We start from the raw sequence: 13,633 nt of genomic DNA, 5'->3' as shown, positions 1-13,633 counted from the left end.
CAGGAAAGTTTGTTATGAAATTAAAATGAGATAATGCATGTAAAACTGAGATCATCTAGTCTAGGGGTTGGAGGGGAGGGGGGTTCTATCGATAGATTTCAGGGGGCACATGAACTTGGAACTTTTAATATTTTGGTAATTGTTCCAATATATTTGGTTTCCTTTCTGATCCTCTATATTTCATTTCCTGATTTAAAGACACTGTTTTGACCAAGGGTCCCTAGACTTGACCAGATGACCAGAGGGGTCCACAGCACCAAAAAAAGTTAAGAATCCCTGACCTAGTCCAATCCTTTCATTTCACCAAATAGAGAGCTGAGCACCATAGAAGTTAAGTGACTTTCCCAAAGTCAAACTAATAATTAATGGCAGAGCTGGGACTAAAACTGAGATTTTCTTGACTCCTGGGCCAGTGTTCTTTGTGCAACCAGTCTACTTACTGTCACCCTCCCCAGTGCAAACACATTTGCAATGTAAGTGAATCCTTCTCTAGTTGAATCTAAGGGAGTAGCTAATGGGATTTCAGGCACTGTGACAGGAGGATGGGGAAGATATTTTTGGACAGAGGTCCTTTCTCAGGGCCCTTATTCACACCACCCAGGTGGCTACCTCCTCTGGTCCTGGTGAGAATCGGCCTGCTAGAGACACAGGGCATTCTCTGAAAGACCTTCAGCAAGAGGTCTAACAGTTCCTACAGCTGTGGAAAGGTTTCCTTTTTTTGGTTCTCTTTCCAGTTTCCCCTCTCCTCCCTCTCCCCTTATAGAATAACAGCTAGAAGAGACATTAGAAAATAGACTACAAAAAAAAAGAAAAAAAAAGAAAATAGACTACAGGTATTAATTTATCTGGGCCTCAGTTTCCTCATCTGTAAAATAACACTTTGGGATTAGATCATTGCCTAGGTACCTTCTATAGCTCCGATATAGGAATGTAGGATTTCCAGCAGGAAGGGATCTTAGTTCACCTCTTATCCACTTCCTTCATTTTACAGATGGGAAAGGGATACCCAAAGAGGTCTAATGACTTGCCCAAGGTCGAATAGATAGTGGCCCAGATGCACATTGCTAAAGGCAGTAATGCTCATAGAGGCCCCCTAGCCCTTGCATTACAGGTAGGGGCTGTGTCCTCACTGTCACCCCTACCCCCACCCCCACCCCCACCCCCACCGAATTGGTTCAGAAGCAGTCTTAGCTCGGGACTGTCTTTTCCCTGCACAGATTCCTGTGGGGATTAGAATCTGGGCTTTGGGGGCAGCTGGCTGTCTTCACTTCAGCCCAATTCCAATTAACCCAGTTCAGCCCATTGTTCTCCTGCAGCAACCCTTTCCAGTGGTGCTCTGGCCTCCAAGACCCCCTAAAGATAGAAGGGTCGCCCCTATCCCTTGTCTCATCACCAACAACGGCAACCTGGGGAAATGTTTTGGGTGAGGGTCCAGGGAGAGGAGTTTTAACCACCCTCCCTCAACAGCTTGACGACTCCCTTTTCAAGGTTTCTTAACTAAGGTAGCTTGGACACACAAGGAGACAAAAGGATGGACCATATGACCTTTTTAGGGTTCTTTGACTCAATACTGTACTAACCTCATTACTACTTGCCCCCTTGGGCTTTGACCTAGAAACCGTGTGGGGTAAAAGGTGTGTTTGTGTTGGGGGGGAAGGGAGAGGAAGAACGGTCTCTAGGACCCAGCAGGCTGCTGGCGCACCCGAGAGGTGGAGACAGGCGGCAGGCAGGCAGGCGGGCGGGCGGGCAGGCTGGGAGGGTTGGAGGCGGCGGCAGAGAGGCCAGGCGCGGAGGGCGCCCAGGCGGACCTAGAGAGGGAGAATCTGTGCCCCTAGGCTGTGGAAGGGAAGGGCTGTCAGGCTCACGCCTGGACCTGAGATCCCCCAGAGCGCGGGGCAGGTGTGCGGTGGGGCGGGGCGGGCCGGGGCCGGGCTGGGGCCGAGGTAGCCCCGCCCGGGGCCGGGCGATGCTGGGATGGAACTGAGCTGTTGGGGCCAACCCGGGCACCTCGGGCAGCGGGGCCACCCCGCTGGGGAGCCCCGCTCGGCCAAGGGGAAACCGAAGGGGCACCCAGCCCCTGACCTCCTCGTTCTCCTACTCCTCCTCCTCCCCGTGGCGCGCATTTAAGGAGCTGCCGCTGCCCCCAACTCCGGGAGATCTGCAGCCGGACCCTCCAGCTCCCCAGGGGCCAGGGCACAGAGCCAACCCCATCGCGCCCCCTCCCCTGCCAGGAACCGGCGCAAATGGCCGAGGCGCCCTGAGATCCTGCCTCCCAGCCCCGGACCCGCACGCCGGACCCCGGACCGCAGCCGGCCGGCGGGCTGGCAAACGGGCCGGGGCTGAAGGCTTGGTGCCCAGGACTGTTCCACCGTTCGGCGCCGCTTTCTGCAGCTTCTGCTCAGGTAAGACGCGCCCGCGCCCCCGCCCCACGCCACCTGGGCCCCCCTACCCTCGAAGCCTTTGTGTCCCCCGCCTTTCCCCGGGGTAGCGCGGAGTGGGGGTGGGGGGGGAAGAAGGGCAGCCACCGCGCCCCCTACCCGGGGGACGCACCTGCCCATAGAGCACTCTGGGCGGGGAGTGGGGAGGAACCCCCTTCCCTAGGGCTCCAGGGTGAGCAGCCTGCAGGTGAGCAAGAGGGGGTGATGGGGAAGTGAAAAGGGTTTTCACCTTGCCCCTGCTTTTATCACCCTCCCCTCTTTCTCCTTGTTCCTCTCCCCTTCCTCTTCCTTGCATCACCAGGCAGCCTGGACTCGGTTGAAGGACATCTCTTTGTGTCTCAGCTCAACCCAGCAGCCGCCGCCCCCTCCTCCCCTCTGGCTCCCCTTATCCTTTCTCGGCCAAGGTTCCTGTCCGCTCCCTCTTTCTTCTCTGCGGGAGGGGGCACACACTGTTCTAGGGAGAGGGCTGGAAGGAGAGATGATCCCCAGGGGGATCCCCCCTCCTTCGGGGGCGCTTCAGATCCTGCAGAAAGGAGGGGGAAGAGGGAGGAGCTTCTTCTCGATACCCCCATTCTGGCCTCCCCCCCTTGTCTTCTTTGAGCTCCTGCTGCGCTGACCCGGGCTTGGGGGGGGGGGGGGCAGAAGGGGGAAGGAAGAGTCACCAAAAGCATCGATTCCCCAACCAGATCCACCCTGCGAAAAGAGATATTGGAGGGTGGGTTGGGTAGTGAAAAGAGCACCTAACTGGGAGCCAGGAGACCCGGCTTCCAACCTAGGTTCTGTCACGTTAGCTATGTGACCCTGGACAAGGCACTTTATCTCAGTTTCCTCACCCATGATAGAGACATAAAGGCACCGTATGCTTGAACTTTGGACCTCTCGGAGTTGTGAGAGGCAAACGAGTTGAAATGCTTTAATAAGGTATTGTTCTCAAAAAAGGAACTGCCTCGAGTTCTACCTACCCCCAGCCCTCGAGGCTTCAGTTCGATGGGACAGACCTGGACTGCTGGGGAGCTGTCCTTTTGGACTATTCAGTTCCATGGGTGCTGCCCTTTGGGAAGGACAGATAGATTCCCTGAAATCTATGCCCTCATTTGAGCTACAAGAACAATGAAGCATCTAGCCTGTTAGCTCTATGAGTGGAGTGGGAAGCTTTGTTCAGGAAATTCTAAGAGAACGTTTCCTGGGATCCCCCCTTCCCACTCCCCAGTCCAACCATCCAATCCCAAAGACCTCTGCTTTTCCACCGTGTTTACTTTCCTAGAAAGGCTCATCCAATAAGATGTAAATGATATAGTGATTCCTTCCCTTGCAGAGATAAAAGAAAGAAGTTATATGAATGCCCTAAGCCATTTCCGTTCTGGGTACCTGACTCCCCAAGTGTGTGTGGAGTTGGGGGGTGGGGTTCTTTATTTTGGAAGGGGAGGGAAGCTCAGATTCTTCCTAAGGCTGGATGGGTTCCATATATGTTCCTTCATCCTGGGTCTCAGATAGCCTCTTTTCATCTTCCATCCTTCTTTCCTCCTTGGTTGAGAGGGAGAGAGAATTCATGACTGGAGAAGACAAGTCCTGAGAACCCTGGGTGCCTGAAAGTTTTCTATTTAAATGGAAATAAAAATCTAGTGACTGTTTCCCAACTGCAACTCCAACCCCTTCTATATGTTATGTAAACTAAGAGGGAAACAGAGTGCTGGCCTGGAAAGAATAGGTTTTTCTGCTTTATTAGGCTGGTAGCCTCATAGTTAACCTTATCCTGTTATGGGGATAAGAATCAGTGGGTTGCCCCTGAGATCAGGGACTCCTGAGAGAACAATGTTTCCAGAATGGCTCTTGGAATGTAAATTAAGGACTGGAAGGGGCCTAGTCCAACCTTCTCACTTTACAGATGATGATCAGAGAGAAGTCATTTGCCCAAGGTCACCTAGATAATTAGCATCAAAGCTAGGATTCGAACCAACTCCAGATTCAGCCTTCCTTCTGTCATTGCACCAAGCTGCTTCCCATATCTTTGATGAAACCTTACTTTGTATTGCTATTTACACTTCTACATTCTCCCATTTGATACTCATACCCCAGTGAGATATCACTGTCTTCACTTTACAGATTAAAGAATGAGGTCCAGGGTGGTGATACCTTGTATATGAGACATCCAAATTGTCTCTGTTGATCACATAGGATCACATAGTGTTAGAACTAGAAATTATATCTCCTGACTTCTATTGTCCATTATTCCTTATGACCTTGGACAAACAACTTTCTCTGCTTTGGGCCTCAGTTTCCCTACATTAATTCGTTCCAACTCTTAACATTCTGTGTTCTATAAGGTACCTTCCAAAGCTATGATTCCTGTCAGAAATTGCTCAGTGGACTACTGTATTTTTCCAAGGGTGCTATGTCTTGACTAGCTTGAAGGGGTACCTGAGCCTCTTTCCCAGAAGCCTTGGGAAGTGAGAATGGATTATGGAAGTTATAAAGAGAGTGGATATGAACCCACTCAAATCTTTTTTCAAAGGAACTTTTTAACAGGTAGCATCCTCTCCTGATCCAAAGATTATCACCATTTCAGCTTCAGGCTGGGATACCAGATCTCTATTTACTGTGTGACCTTGGGCAACTGAGCCCCTCTGGGCTTGCACCTCTCCATTTGTGGACTTGGGACAACACAGATAACCTAGGAAGTAGGAGAAGGATGAAGGAAGGAACTGTGTGAAGAAAGTCCACAAATCCCCCATGTTAATATTTCCTCCCTCTGGCTATTCTGCTCTGGGGGCCCCTGAGTTCCCTGGGTGTGTCTCTGAGTATCAGTGAATATGGCCCCTGAGTTTTGTGTGTGTTGTTCCCAATGAGTTCACAACAGCTCCAAGTCTTCCAATGACTGGTGTCTCTGGGTCTGGATAGCCTAAATTCATCAGAAGACAAGCTAAGAGAGGAGCCCTGAACAACTCTTTCATACAGTAGAAGAAATAAGACAGTCCTCAGTTCAGAGTACTTCAGTGATTCCCCATGACCTACAGGAGAAGGTATAAATAAATGCTTTAGCCTGGCATTCAAAGCCTTCTATAATCTGGCACCACATTATCTTGCCTCCTGGTACATTTGACCTCATGATCCAGCCAAAACCTGCTCCCTATCCCTTGACTACACTGTGCCCTTACCTGATTTCTCTTCTGGTTAAAGACTTTCCCTGGAATGCCTTATCCTTTCCTCTCTGAATTATTTCCCTCCTTCAAGAGCCAACTCAAATTCTACCTCTTCCATGAAGCCTTCCCCGATTACTCCTGCTCAGAGTGAGTTCTCCCTCACTACAGTACTTGATGGCAACATTCATTTGATTCATTTATTAATTTGTGTTAGTAATTTTTCTGGTATGCATATCTTAACTCTCCATCTAAATAGTATAAGTTCCTTGAAACCAGTAGCTAAATATTTGAATTCTTCCCCCCAAAAAAGTTGAACATGGAGTGTAGACACTCAATAAATACTTATACTCTCAAAATTTTATAATTGGATAAGACCTTAAAGATCATCTAGTCTAAACTGTTCACTGTAATAATTTTTAAAAGTTGCCATTTATATAGCATTTTAAGGTTTACAAAGTGTTTTCACATACATGCTCCGATCCTCACATCAATCTGTGCAGAGGAGGATTGTGGCTAATTAGAAGGAAATTGGAACCCAGGTGTCCTCCCAGCCCTGGGGTCATTCACGCAATCATTAGTTTAATTGGGTGGCAAAATGAAGGAAGGTGGGAAGTTTGTGTGTGTGTGTGTGTGTGTGTGTGTGTGTATGTGTGTGTGTTGATGTACAGGTGAGAAAACTGTATGTGTTTTGAGAAAATGGATGTGAATTTGTGCTCATCCAGTTTTTCCCCCTTAATAGAATTATCTCTAGATTTTTCTTTAATCCTCAAGGCCCAAGCATTAACCTGGATTTCTCTAAATGCCATTTAGTCTGTGATACATGTGAATTTCCAGCCTTTGCTAACTTTTTCAGGTACTATTTATTCCACTGGCTATACTTATTCGAATATGAAATTAGAGACAGTAGAAGGAGTTCCCTTCAGTCAGCAATGAGGAGACCAAAAATCTTGGCTATTGGCCCTAGGAAAGTCGCTTCCATGATCATCAATTTCTTTATTTGTAAGATGGAGTTGGACTAAATGACCTCTAAGAAATCTTCCAGTTCTGATATTCTGTGTGATATGAGAATGGACAGACAGAAGGAATGATGAGTCTTTGTGTCCCTAGAGTAGTGTCATTCAACAGCCACTTAATGAATGGCCCACGTACATGGCACTGTGCTAGATTCTAAGGAAATGATGATAAGAGAAAACAGTCCCTGCCCCTAAGGGGCTTATTTTCTACTGGGGGACACAACATGTAAACATAAGGTCTGCCCAATCATTGGAGAAGAGAGAGAACCCAACTACCAGAGAGATCAGGAAAGGCTTTCTGTAGGAAGCAATGTGTGAGCTAAACCTTAAGGGAAGCCAGGGAGGTGAGAAATGGAATCTGGGACTCAGGAGCAAGTGGGCCAGTGTAGCTAGAAGAGTGTAGACTATAGGACGTGGGATCATTACAATAAGCCTGTAATGATGGCCTGGAGCCAAATTGGAAAGGGCCAAGCTGAGGACTTGGTATTTTATTCTAAAAGGCAGTTAAAAGCCACAGAAGGTCCTTGAGTAAGGAACAGAATGGTCAGATTTGTGCTATAGGATGCAGAGAGGAGAGATTAGAGAAGGGAGGCTGGAAGTGGGGAATCCAATTAGGAAGCCGATGGCAATCATCCAGGCAAGGGGTGACACAGGACTAAGCGAGGTGGTCAATCACTGTGTGCATGGAGAGAAGAGAAGGAATGTAAGAGAGGCCGAACCCAAGATCTGTCAATTGATTCGATCAGGATGATGGGGAGTTGAAGGAGAGAGACTCCAGAGTTACAAACCTGCATGACTAGGAGGATGGTGGTGCTTTCAACAGAAATGAGCACGTTTGGAGGAGAGGTGGATATAGGAGGAAACAGGAGTTTCGTTTTCAACATCCAGTTGGAGCTGTCCTAACAGGATATTGGTGACAATTGAACTAGAGCTTCAGGAAAGAAACTAGGGCTGGATCTGAAAGTCAAATACATAGATGTGTCGTAGTAGAAAGAGCATTGGACTTGGAATCTGGAAGGTCTCGGTCCCCTGAACCTCAATTTCCTCATCTATAGAAAGGGAATAATAGTGGTATTTACCCCTCATGGCTTTTGTGAGGATATAATGAAATAATATGTGAAATACAAATAATAAAATAATAAGTAATAAATGAAATGAAAAAATATGTGAAATGCAAACCTTAAAGCACTATATAAATGCTTATTCTTATTGTTATTACATAGAGATGACTGAGGCTGATGAGATCACCAAGAGAGGGTATAGAGAGAGAAAAGAAGAGAGCCCCACTTGGAGTGTTGGTTGTGTTGCTTGGATGATAATCCAGTGAAGGAGGCCGAGAGGGAACAGACAAATCAGAGTAGAACTAAGTGACTCAAAAACCAAAGGAGTATCCAAGAAAAAGACTTGGCCATCGGTGTCAAATGCTTGTAGAACGAGAGGAGGGACTTGAAAAGATCAATGTGGATTGGAGCTGGGGACCCATTGAATAGAAATAATATTTTGAAAATGTAAATAAACAGTTATTAAGCTCCTACTTGCAAGCCAGTGCAGAGATACAGAGCTTAAATAAGGTGAAGTCTCCACCTCCTAGTCTACTAAAGGGATTTAATACACACACAGATGACTATAGCTATGAAACACAATCTATTCTTGTTAAATTCATGTCTTTATTGTTACAGGGTTAAAACATAGGTGCAGATAGGGTAACAATAATGTAGCCCACTTGCTTGTGTTCACACAGCTAGGAAACAGGATACATAAATGAGTGAGAGAGGCAAGGAAGTGTTATTTGAAGTCGTGAGTGAAGCCGGATCTTACTGAATCAGTAGATCTAAGAAGGTTTCAGAGACAAGGTGGCATTTTAACCAGGCTTTAAAAGATGAGAAGAAATTTAGCAGGCAGAGATGGGCCAGCAGGAGCATTCCAGGAATAGAGAATCTTGCCAACAAAGTCACAGGGTCAGAGAAGCACACAGGAAGATGGCAAATAGTCCACCATGGCCAAAGCCTAGAATTTGTGATCGTGAATAGTGTGAAATATGACCAGAAAAGTAGGTTGTAGCCAGATGAAAGAGGGCCTTTATCATTCATAGGTGAAAAAAGGTAGTTGGGGGTCTGAGTGAAGGGGTGATGTGATTAGAGCCAGGTATAAGGAAGAAAAGTTTGTCAGTGGGAGGTAAGGGAGAACTGAAGATAGAGGGGCCACTTAGAAGGCTGTGAATTCTAGAGGAGTAGCAATGAAGGCATATCTAGGGTGGGATCAGTGAATGTGGTGCCTAAGGGTCTAAGGTCTACCTGAGGCAAAGGCAAAAAGATACTGGAGAGAAATCTGGAATCAAAATCAAGGGGCCGGCAGCTATCTGGAGCTTCCAGCAATCCTCTTCAGCCATGGTCATCTCACCTGCTTCCTGGAAGAGTTACTAGAGAGCTGTTGGATTTTTTGCCATTAATCATAAAGAAGGGGACCATTTGGGATATTACAGAAAAATCGAGGGAAAACTCCTGGTGTGAGAATTCCCTTCACCAATATATATAGTGATCTGTCTATGATTTAGTAGTTGTACTAAAGCTTCCTAAAAACTGACAGCTGGAAGAGACCTTGAACAGTAAATCCTAGGATGTTGCTTCAGGCACAAGAAGTTAAATGATTTGCCTAGGAACACCCCACTAGTAGGTCAAAGGTAGGATTTGAATCTAGGTCTTCCTGACTCTTAATGACAACAGTTTCTATTTACAATGCTGGTGTTTTACATTTTTCTCATACCTTATGTATTTTAAAAGCACATCCCCATAAAGGTAATGTTTTCCTAATTTGACAGATTTGATAATAAAGGCTTAAACAGGTTGTGACCTGCTCATGGTCATACCTAGTGAAAAGCTAAGACCCCAAATAAAGTCTCCTCCTTAGTCCAGTAATCCATCCTTGAGATTCTCTCCAAAGGAAAGTCTTTTGTAGATGTAGAATTGTAGATGGAGAAACTTGGGCAACAAAGAGGCAAGATCACCTATAAAGACAGGTTTCTCCAAGTCTTTGACATGCAAGCCAGTAAAACAAGGTCAAGTAGAAAGGTAAGAAAGGGAGCGATTGGTACTGGATCCTAGGGACAGCTTAGAAAGATCTTTCTTCAAATCTGAGGTAGTTTCCTCAGAAGCCAAGCATGACTTAGGTCCTCCTAAGTTGTACCAGGCACTGAAGATACTAAGATGAAAAACACAGCTATGTGAAGGATGGATTGGGGAGGGAGAAGCTGGAAAGCAGGCATCGATTAGGAAGCTGTCACTTTTCTACACCAGAGATAATGAGGGCCTGGCATGACAGAGATAATATAGTAGCAGCAGGTCAAGTGAAGAGGAGATGATTGTTTCAGAAGATCATGGAGACACAATCAAAAGGCTGAGGTGGTTGACCAGATGTGGGTAGAGCAGAACAGAGAAGAGTCAAAGACATTTCAAGTCCAAGTGATAGAAAACTGGTGGTTTTGTCAACAGAAATTGGGAAGTTGGAGTGAAGAGGTTTTGTAGAAAGACAACAAATTCAGGCTTAGACATGTTGAGGGTGAGGAACTGGTAGGACATCCAGAGGAAGGTATGCAGAAGGCAATAGGAACTGTGGAGTGGTGGAGTGGTCACTTGGGGGAGGAATCGGAGCTAGATATATTGATTTGGCATACAGCTGCCAAATGGATATTAATAAGACATGAGTCTGACTCTGTCATGCCCCACCTTCTCAAGAAACTTCAGTGATTTCCTATTGCCATTGGGCTAAAATACAAACTGAGATTTAAAGACCTCCACAATCTGAATCCAACCTATCCTTCTAGTGTGATTTCCCATTATTCTCCCTCATACATTCGATGTTCCAGCCAAAATGGCCTTTTTCCTATATATCTTCCCTCCATGTCTTTGCACAGGCTCTATCTTGCCATGTATACCTGGAATGGTCTCTCTCCACACATCTGTCTCTTGGGATCCCCAGCTCCCTTCAAGGCTCAGCTCAAATACCACCTCTGACACTAGACCCTTCTTCATTTCCCATTCCCCAGTTGGTTGGTTCTATCCCTCATTCCCCATTAAAATTACTTTGTATATGATTTGTATTTACTTCTCTGTGTATATATCTCTTCAGTACAGTGTAAGCTTCTTGAGAGCAGGGACTATTTCATCTCCATCTGGAACATAGTAGGTATTCAGTAAATGGTTGTTGAATGGGTGAGTCACCTATATGGAAGTGATCATCAAAGTCATATGAATGGGTGAAATTGCCAATTGAGGGAGTATAGATAAAGAAAAGAAGAGCCTTGGGGACATCCATAAGTATACCTCTATCATAGGATCTAGGATTTAGAGCTAGAAAGAACCTAAAAGATCATTTCACCCAACAACTCATTTTCTAGATCAGGAAATATCACATAAACTACTGCAGAGTTAGAATTTGAACTCAGGTAGGCTGACTCCAAATCTGGTACTCTTTATATTATGTCATCAAAGACAGATCAGCAAAGAGGACAGAGAAGTAGTCGGATAGGTAGGAGAGTCAAGAAGAGACTGTCATGGAAGCTAAGAGAGAAGACAGCATCAAGAGAGGAAGTGGCCAGTTTCACAGATGTGTAAGAAAGATCAAGGAAGATGAAGACTGATAAAAGTCTTTGGCAGTTGTCATTGGCAACATAGGGGAAAAAAGTTTTAGTTAAGTGAGGGAGTCAGAAATTACCATGAAAAGGGGCTGCTAGGTGGTGCAATGAATAGAGCACCAGCCCTGGAGTCAGGAGGACCTGAGTTCAAATCCGGCCTCAGACACTTAACACAAAAACTAGCCAAGTGACCTTGAGCAAGTCACTTAATCCCTACTGCCCTCCAAAAAGCAAAAAAAAAAAAAAATTAGCATGAAGGGATCGAGGAATGAATTAATCCGTGGTGAGGGAGTCATGACAGTAAATGTAGACTACCCTTTCTAGAATTATAGTAGTAAGAAGAGGAAGAAAGAGGAGGCTTTCAGGGTCTACAACAGATTTTATAGGTATGTATTTTTTGGTGAGGAGAAACCTAATCATGTTTCTAGATCAGGGTGGGGGGAAGGGCAAAGAACCAGTAGAGATTTAGGAAGGACCAAAGATGGTGAACTGGAGTGAGACCCCACAGGAAACAAAAGGTGGTCAGATTAAGGGCAGAAATGGAGGGGTTAGCCTTGGCAAGAAGAGCCAACCTATCCTCTGAGACCAGAATGCAGATGAAGAAGACAGGTAAAGAAAGACATAGGGAGGTTTTGAGGTGTGAAGAGGACTGGAAGCTTATAAGGAATAGGGTCAGTCTCCTAAATGAAGGAGGCAAGGAATTTGCTAAGAGAAGTGGTGGAGGTGAGGTTGGCTGTTCAAAGAAAGAGGGAAAGGTCTAGAACATCTGCTTAGGAAGGCATGATAGGAGTCGAAAATTATAGGAAGGATTTCGATGTAGTGATAACAATGCAGATTAGTATGAATTTGTAAGGAGACCCATCAATTTTGTGATTTCTGTCCATACTGCTGAGTGGCTCAAGAATCAGAGTAGAGGAGTTAGCCAGTGTTGGGTCTTAATGAGGTGGGCATTAAGGATTTGAGAATGGAGGGCCACATGGAGTGGCCAGGTGGCGCAGTGAGTAAGAGCGCCGCCCCGGCATTGGGAGACCCCGGCCTCAGACACTTGGCACCCACACAAAATAACTGGCCGTATAACCTTGAGCAAGTTACTTAACCCCAAATGCTTTTAAAAAGAGAGAGAGAGATAGAATGGAGGGCCACTCTTTCATTGAAATGGCATTCAAGGCTATAAATGAAGGGAAATCAAGTCAGAACAAGGATGACAAATTGAGAGAGCAGGGAAAGACTGAGGGACTGAAGGTCATAATGAGGGTAAGCAGCAGGCTCAGGAGCAAGGAGAAAGTGATAGAAAGGTAGGAGATTGTTATCAGAGAGGAACTTCAGAGTTCAGGATCTCAAAGGTGATGCTGGGAGTCCAAGATGCCTTACCTCCTCTCGTAGGTAACCATAGAATTGAAGATTATGAAAGCTGAGGGGATTCATGATTTGAGAGGCCAGGGTGTGATGTAATTGATAGAGTAATGGATTTACAATCAGTCTAAATCTGGTTTCAAATCTAGCCTCTGATTATCTTTAATAGATTTTTATTAATATCTTTTATTTTTATATCACCTAGATTCTCCCATATCTCTCCTCTTCTCCCCCTCTCCCCTGAGAGACTCATCCCTTATTACAAAGATTTAGCCCCCTAAAAAAAGAGGAAGAAGAGGAAAAAACCCAGCCAAACCAATCCACACATCACTAGATGCAAAACTGCCTGTGATTCTTCCAAGCTATGTAACCAGGGGCATTTTGCCTAACTTCGGACTGCTTCCTCATCTGTAAAACAGGGTTAATGATACTGGCAGTATCTATCACGTGGTTCTTAGGAGACTCAAATGATGTAATGTCTGCAAAGCAAGTGAAATCCTCAAGCTCTGTAGAAATGTCTGTTATTTATTATCATCATCATTGTTATTACCCATATGACTATTCAAAGGGTCCCCAATATGAACATGGAAGTCACAGAAGATGGGGACAGTGATTAATGAGAAAGGGACATTGGGAACCAAGAAATGAAATCAGTGAACTTGGGTCTAGTTCAAATTGTCCCAGAAGGTGGTAAGGCCCAGGGCCTACTCAGTCTCCCTGGATCTTCAGTGGTCCACTCCCTTCTAGTCACCTGGAGTTGTGTTAGATGCAGCTGTGAAAGACAGCATGATGTGGAAGAAAGAACTTCACCCATAATAGCAATCACATACACTTGTCCAGGGAAGGGAGGATAGAATCACAAGAGTTAGATCTGGACAGACCTTAGAAGTCTTTTAGATCCATTCCATTCATTCATTCATTCATTCATCTATCAAGCATTTTTTAAAAATTTTATTAATATCTTTTGGTTTAATATCACCTAAAATTTACCCTATATCCTTCCTCCCCTTACCCCCAGAAAGACATCCCTTCAAACAATTAAAAAAAAAAGAGGAAAAA

General features: G+C 45.4%; 1 protein-coding gene across 2 annotated transcripts in view; it reads left to right on the top strand.

The window, feature by feature from the left end:
* The window catches only part of SBK1 (SH3 domain binding kinase 1), a 121,307-nt gene that overhangs the window by 63,092 nt on the left and 44,582 nt on the right, over nucleotides 1-13,633 (top strand). Inside the window, exon 1 of one of the 2 annotated variants that reach the window (XM_069064123.1) lies at nucleotides 1,973-2,402. The exons of the other annotated variant lie outside the window; for it this stretch is intronic. The gene's annotated coding sequence lies outside the window, so the exon portion shown is untranslated. Of the gene's footprint in view, nucleotides 1-1,972; nucleotides 2,403-13,633 lie in introns of those variants that run through there. 2 annotated transcript variants of the gene reach the window in all.

The sequence above is a fragment of the Petaurus breviceps genome, unplaced genomic scaffold, assembly GCF_028583685.1.
Source record: "Petaurus breviceps papuanus isolate PSGF00001 unplaced genomic scaffold, PetGlider_PUasm1.0 138, whole genome shotgun sequence".
NCBI classification, from domain to species: Eukaryota; Metazoa; Chordata; class Mammalia; order Diprotodontia; family Petauridae; genus Petaurus; species Petaurus breviceps.
Note: the sequence above shows the minus strand (reverse complement) of the source record. Positions and strands in the feature narration are given on the sequence as shown.